Raw genomic sequence first — 7500 nt, forward strand, 5'->3', positions numbered from 1 at the left:
CATTGTTCTTTACTGGTTTAAGTGTTTTCTTTTCATCTTCATCTTTTAACCACTTTCTCAGACAGTTTGTAGCTCATCAGAAAATGTGAGCTCAAATGTTTTACGAAATTTCATCTTATCTCTACGTCAAAGTGTCTACAGGGCAAAACAAGAGCTGAAATAAATACACTGCCCATCCAATAATTTCAGTTTCATTATCTTGTCCCGCCGCCATAGAGAGTGTAAGTCATGGCGCAGGTAAACACGCCGCTTCACTCATACCTGTACTGGTCCCGCTTTTGTGTAGCTAGTCACCATCAGCCAAACAAAGACACTCACAAACCATTCACTTCACTTCATCACTTTCTTTGCTCTCACTGCTGCAATAAGTAACAATTTACTGCACTAGAACCAATAATGCATGAAGTCTTTCTCATTATCTACAAGTAAGGTTTGATAAATAGTTTTTTTTTTTGTTGCTATTTTTTGCTAATAAAATGCTTGGAATTGACTGCAGAGTAAGAAAAGGACTCTTAGAAGGGATAAAAAGAATATACTTCTAGCAATTTCTTGGAGTTACAATGTTTGGTAGTAAATGTAAAACAAGAAAAGTCCAAGAGTGGCGAATTATTAAGAAAGGATGTTTCAAATAGGAATAAAAGGGTTGAAGCTAGATAACTAACTTTCAGGACGAGAGACGGAGAGGTGTGTATACACGGTCACCTGGCGCCACCTGACCCACCCACCATCAAGCTGCGGCCATTACGTGTTGCCGCGCCTCCCCCACCCGTGAAGAACGCGCAATTTAGTGGAGTGGTTTATGTGGATCTTTATTTCAGTCAGGCTTGTTTGTTTTGGTAGCGCTCGGAGTGTGTGGGTAGAGGAGAGAGTATAGAAATGTTTGTTGTTGTTGTTATTGACGTTTATCATTATTGTTATTATTATTCTTTTTGTCATTTTGTCATCATCATCATCATCATCATCATCAATATCATTATCATCATCATTATAACCATCATTATATCTGTCAACACTCGATACCTGTCATTATCTGTTTCCCTGAGTCTAGAACCTGAGGGAAAGTTTTCTGCGTGCATTAACTCTTGTGCTGGAAAGTTACCGTGGTGACGCACTGAGGGAGTCACCGCTCTTGTAACGCTTGATGGAGAGACCTTAATTGTTAGTACTGCTTTTGTCTTTATCTCTATCATTATCCCTTTCTCCCTTTCCCCCACGCGTGGTGAAAGGACAGCCCAGCCACGCACACCACAGCTGGTGTGGTGTTGGTGGTGATGGTGTTGTGTGCCTGGTACGGTTATGTTCACATTTGTATCATTGTCAATGTTCACCACTAATTGATTGCACCGCCTCCATCACAACAACCACCACCACCACAGCACACCACCACACCACGCCACGCCACACCACGCCACGCCACGCCACACTACACCACACCACACCACACCAAACCACACCATCACTCGCCTGAAAGCCTCTGGGCTCAGCTTCCCGTCTCAGGAGTGACGTGTTTTGTCTAGTTGTGGGCTGTGTCGGAAAAATGGGCCAGGTGGCAGGGACAGTGGCGGTTGTGACGCGTCTGCCCCTCACCACGGCTCTTGCAGGCTGAGTCGCCAGCAGAGTACCTGAAGGGCGTCACGCCATGCAGAACTAAGTGAATCTCACCTGGTCCACCTCGCTGTGAGTGTGTGGACAGCACTTGCTTGGGTTCTGGAGCAGCTTGAATTGGTGCTGCGGGTCAGGGCGGAGCGGGACGGGCCCGCGCCAGCCTGGCCATGTGAGGCCATCTCAGGTCACTGCCAAGGTGCCGCGCGGAGCGGGGCAGGGCGGGGCAGGGTTGGGGTAGAAGGCTTGGCTGGCCACCTGTTGCTGCTTGTTGGTGGTGGTGCTTGTGGCCGCCGCGGGCCGGCAGCTTCCAGCTGCTGCCTCTGGACTCCCGCATAGGCTCACCCTTCCAGGTAGCTTTTCCCGGATGCGATAGTTGGATGAGATAAGATTTTAGTGTGTGCTCACGCACAGATAGCACCGATAGCGGATCCGTCTCGCCATGGCCGAGAACAATCATTATATACCCTCTGAGATAAAATGATAAAACACTAATCTTTCCAGGACTATCTTTTCCGGGGATGATCGTCGCCTCCAGTCACTCCCTGGAACCTGGAAGTGCTCGCCGCGTCGCCGCCTCCCTCGCCGCTCAGGCATTGCACGCAGCAGTGGCAGAGGAGGGCAGCGTGACGGGCGCGCGGCACTCACCTGTTGGCGCTGCGCTGAGGCTGGAGTGCCGGCCGCAACTAGCGGGGTCCCGCGGTGCCTGGCGGCGAGGGGGGGGCAGCAGGTGGGAGAGCAGCTCGGCGCGGCGCGCTTTCTTTCCTGCGGCAAGTGCGGCGCCCGGAAGGAAGGGGAAGCGAAAGGTGCATGTGTGCGTACGTGTGTCTGTGAGTGTCGTTAGCGGCCACACGCATGTCAGTGAGGGAGACAGTGAGAAGGTGACTTATTCCAGGAGTGTGGCCCTGCTGGGCCAAAGTGAGGGCCACACCACTACCTCCTCCTCCTCCTCCTCCTCCCCTTTTCCTCCTCCTCCTCCTCCTCCTCCCCTCCTTTCCTCCTCCTCCTCCTCCTCCTTCTCCTCCTTCTCCTCCTCTTCCTCCTCCTGTTCAGCCAATCAGCACCGGGCGTCCCTCTGCCCGGATCGTTACAGCTCACACTGCCGCACATGCCAGTCACATAATAACCTTTATGTTGAGGGATGCGATGGTCGCGGCGTTGCGAGCCACAGGGGCACAGCGGCGCGGGTGTTGGTGTGCCTTGGTGCCGGGGACGGAGGGGCGTCAGGCTGGGGCTCGCTCCTCTGTCCGGCTTGAGTGCTGGTAAACAGGGCGTCGCCTTATCATGCTCTGATATCGCTTATCGAGCGCCTTATCGTGCCCATCGATGCCACTGGCTGCGGCTGTTCCAAAAAGTGTCGGCGGATCCGTGGGGCAGCCCAGCCCCTGCCTGAGCGATGCGGGCAGCTAGCGGGCGATCGTTATAGCACCGATACCCCGCCCCCCGGCCCCGCCCCGCGCCCCGCTCTGTCTCACCGCACCGCCTGTTCGTACGCAGTTCAGGTAAATGAATTACCTCCAATAAAGTGGGAATGATTCCGTTAGCGAAAAGCGGCATCGAGGCCACCGCTGCCGCCGCCACCGAATGTTTGTGCAGCGGTTTGGCGCCAAAAGTCGCAGTGCCGCGCCTCACTTCCGCTTTGCCCGCTGGCCAGAGGTCGCGTGACTGGGGAAGGAGCGACACACACACACACACACACACACACACACACACACACACACACACACACACACACACACACACACACACACACGTTAAATGTAACCAGGTAATGCGGTGTCTGCCTATGCCTATTCTCCTCCTTCCCTTCCCCCCTCCCTCCCTCCCTCCCTCTCACCCACCCTCCTGTACCTTCCTCCCTCCTCTCCTGTCGGGATCGTGGAATCAGTAGTTCACGTGTCCCGGCCTCGGCACCACTTGGGTGTCGGAGGGAGGGACGGAGGGAGGTAGGGGGAGGCAGGAGGTGAGGGATGGAGGGAGGGAGACAGTACAGACTTTGGCAAGGCATCACGCGGCGGGCACTGGATCATGTGAGGCAGACACCTCCAGCAGGCGGTGCTTGGGATTGCCAGCCAGGGAGTGAGACGCGACACAACGGAACACTTGGAAGGGAATGGAGACGAGGTTCAGACAATTGGTTCTTCGCGAATGACTGGCCTACATATTTCCATCCCAACTACAGATTGCCTTTCGCTTTGTCTCAGCTGGCCACGACAACAATCACAACTTGGTGTTAGAGAACAGAGTATACACAGTTATCATTTCTTTTAGCTTTAGTCCTTTCATAGCTTGGTTGTTTTTTTCTTATTATCACCAACAAGAATAATTTTCTACCTTAAAAAAAAGGCTGAAAATAGACAATAAACAGTGATATACTGCAGCCTTGAATATTTTTATACCCTAGAAAAGATTAAATAGACTATTGACGATAAGGTACTACTGTCTTAGATAGTCTTATCCTATGAGCAAGATTAGATTAACATTTTATTCTTTCCTTCCTTACATTTATCCATGCAAAGAAGCACAACCATAGCAATAAATCACTACATCAGAGGAGAGATTATTGGAAACAGGAAATATCTTTGAAAATCTGACTTGAGGGGACGCTTCGTGATTGGCTGCGATAGGTTACAAGTCAGCCAATGGGAGAACAGCAGTCGGCCTCCTTGAGATGACACCCCTTGCCAACACATGAGATAAGAGTGAAGGATGAAGTAATAATAGTCACTCTGCTGATCACATCACTAATACGAGACGGACACTTATATTACCGCGCTGTAGAAGTGTGTGTGTGTGTGTGTGTGTGTGTGTGTGTGTGTGTGTGTGTGTGTGTGTGTGTGAAATGTTGTCATCAGTAAACTTAGCAGGTTGATGAAAAAAAATGGAATATAAATAAACATAAGAAAGAAATCAAAGACGTGTACTAGAATTAGAAAAACGGCAATAATAAAATAATCTGCTTTAAATATTTTTCACTACATCCACAAAAATACTGTACTAGATCAACAATATGAGGAGACTACTACGTAAATAAATTTCATCCCGAGTTATAGAGGAGGATTTATAACAAGAAGTCTCAGAAGGACGAAGACGTATTTGTATCAATCTTTTTTTTTTCTTTTTTTTTCGCAGGGAAGAGGGCCAGCCAAGGGCAAAAGAAAAGGAAAGATTAAAAATAAAGGCCCACTTGAGTGTTGCCTCATAGAATTAACTTTGGGGGCATATTCTCAAGATTGGTGGTCTCATCTGTCACTTGTATTGGGTGCTGCTTGAAGTTGCTGGTTTTCAAGGGTGTTTACATCATTATTGTGGCAGTTCTACAAATTTTCTACGCGCCTTTCAGATTATGGTAAAAATTATTAGTTTGTAGTTTTCCGTTATTCTATTGATAGCTTAACAAGAATTCCTTACTTCAATGCTGAGATTTTACCTTTCTTTCACATTATGGTGGAAATTATTATTTTTCAAGAGTGTTTTCCTTGATTCTCTTAATATAGTTTGACAAGAATTCTTTATTTCTATGCAAAGATTTTACCTTTTCTCTCACATTATAGTGGAAATGACTAGTTTTCAAAGGTGTTTTCCGTGGTTTTCTTAATAGTTTAACAAGAATTCCGTACTTCTGTGCAAAGATTCTACGTTGGTGAGAATGTTGGAGTTTTCAAGAGTGTTTCCATGATTCTGTTAATAGTTTGACAAGGATTCCACACTTCTCGCAGGTTCTAATGGATGGTATTTGATTTCTCAAGTTTGATTTTATGATTCCATTAATAGTATAACAAGAATTTATACGGCTGTACGACTATAATGGAAGTGGCTGGTTTGCAAGGGCGTTTTCATGACTTCAGGGATAGTTTTAGTAAAGATCATACCCTTCGTTCAGGCTGTATTGGGAATTATTGTATTTTTTCATGCGTGTTTTCATTGTTCTATGGACAGATCAACGAGAATAGTGAAAGTTAGTGGAAATTATTAGTTTTCATGGTTGTTTCCAATAATTTTCTACCATCAATGCGAAAAACACTCGAAAGAACTTGACTGATCATCCCTGTGGCCTCTGAAAATGATCCCGATAAGAGAATGAACGCCTCGGAACACAAGCCGTGGTGCTGCGAGGCGAGGCGTGGGAAGGAACTCTGTCACCTGCTCTACTGTTTCCCACCGCTCTCAGTCCCCACTCCTAGTACGTACATCCTCTTCTTTTTTTTTTTTGTACCATGTGGGCTTTTCATGGGAACTTATGGGCTAAAGGGGACACGTTTTCAGGTACCTCCTATCTCAAAGCCCACCCGCTAGGAAACCGTTGCCCCGAGTGAGGAAGCCCAACCTACACTCAGACCGTGGACAGGATTCGAACCCGTGCGCTTGGAGACCCCTCGAACCCCAAAGCACGCATGGTTCCACTGTACCACGGCGGTTTCTTTGTTTAGTGTTCTCTCCTATTTGTGAAAGAGAGTGGTTTTTATGACACTATTTCATCTGGTATATGTTTTTTTTTTTTTTCAAATCTTTGTATGTCGATTTTTTTTTCTGAAATCAAACTTTCCTATTCTCAAATTCGAGTTTTCATAATTTTTGAGTGTCTTTACGTGTCGTTTAGATTCATGAAGGAATTAGACTAAAACGGGGCCGCCGTGGTACAGTGGAACCATGCGTGCTTTTGGGTCTGAAGGGTCTCCAAGCGCACGGGTTCGAATCCTGTCCACGGTCCGAGCGTAGGTAAGGCTTCCTCACTCGGGGCAAGTTTCCTAGCGGGTGGGCTTTGAGATAGGAGGTACCCCAAAAAGTATCCCCTTTAGCCCAGAAATTCCTGTGAAGAAGAAAGAAATGTACATTGGTTTTTACTGATTTGAGTGTTTCTGTTCTTCTTTTAAATGTGGGATACAGATGCTCTATGTCCTAAGATGTCCTTTTCTTTATTAAGTGTTCTCTAAAGTTTGTAAAAGAGTGGCTTAATGTCCCTATTCCATCTGGTATATGTAATTCACTGTTTGATCTGCTGCAGTCTCTGACGAGACAGCCAGACGTTACCCTACGGAACGAGCTCAGAGCTCATTATTTCCGTTCTTCGGATAGACCTGAGACCAGGCACACACCACACACCGGGACAACAAGGTCACAACTCCTCGATTTACATCCCTTACCTACTCACTGCTAGGTGAACAGGGGCTACACGTGAAAGGAGACACACCCAAATATCTCCACCCGGCCGGAGAATCGAACCCCGGTCCTCTGGCTTGTGAAGCCAGTGTGTGTGTGTGTGTGTGTGTTTCTTACTATGTCAAATTTTTTCTTACGTGGAGCTTTCCTTATCTCAAATTCGAGTTTTCATAATTTTGGAGTGTTTTTACGTCTCCCTTAGTTTCATAAGTGAATAAGAAATGCATATTGGTTTTGATAGTTTAAGTGTTTTCTTTTCTTCTTTTAAGTGTGGGATACAGACGCTCAATGCAGACTTGATGAGGAAACTCAGTCGGTCTTGCATGGAAAAAAAAAAATTCTATCATATATTTAATCCAAGAAGTACTTTTGTTGTCAATAAATATCTATCTATTCATCCATCCACTACTCTATTTATTCACCAGTCTATCTATCTATTTATTTATTTATGTATCTGTCTATCTAACAATCTATCTATTCAGGTATCAGTCTCGTTCAGAACCTCTTAATAGGAACTTGAGTCACCCAACATGCCGCCTTTTTATCCTCCTCCTCCTCCTCCTCCTCTTGCCCCTTGTCGTTGTGAAGTATGGTCTTATCTTGTCCCGATAATACTTACTCCTCTGTTTGTCAGAATAACATTAAAAAGGAAAACACTATCTTTGCTTATGATCGTTCCTTGTGTCGTGTTGCTCTTGTTGTTCATGTTTGTTTTATATTCGTTTTATTATTTTTTGT

At 46.5% G+C, this 7500-nt stretch overlaps 1 protein-coding gene and 1 long non-coding RNA gene across 9 annotated transcripts in view; one reads left to right on the forward strand and one right to left on the reverse strand.

Annotated features, from left to right (window-relative positions):
* The window catches only part of LOC123503312 (GATA-binding factor 2-like), a 52119-nt gene that overhangs the window by 41999 nt on the left and 2620 nt on the right, over positions 1 to 7500 (reverse strand). Inside the window, exon 1 of one of the 8 annotated variants that reach the window (XM_045252990.1) lies at positions 2730 to 2850. The exons of 1 other annotated variant lie outside the window; for it this stretch is intronic. The gene's annotated coding sequence lies outside the window, so the exon portion shown is untranslated. Of the gene's footprint in view, positions 1 to 662; positions 928 to 1020; positions 1348 to 1662; positions 2050 to 2250; positions 2468 to 2729; positions 2851 to 7500 lie in introns of those variants that run through there. 6 more of the 8 variants (XM_045252987.1, XM_045252992.1, XM_045252986.1 and 3 more) reach the window with 6 other exon arrangements.
* The window catches only part of LOC123503317, a 13238-nt gene continuing 8721 nt past the window's right edge, over positions 2984 to 7500 (forward strand). Inside the window, exon 1 of the long non-coding RNA XR_006674411.1 lies at positions 2984 to 5785. This is a non-coding gene — a long non-coding RNA (uncharacterized LOC123503317). The remainder of the gene's footprint in view (positions 5786 to 7500) is intronic.

This window comes from Portunus trituberculatus, chromosome 13 (assembly GCF_017591435.1).
Source record: "Portunus trituberculatus isolate SZX2019 chromosome 13, ASM1759143v1, whole genome shotgun sequence".
NCBI lineage: Eukaryota > Metazoa > Arthropoda > Malacostraca > Decapoda > Portunidae > Portunus > Portunus trituberculatus.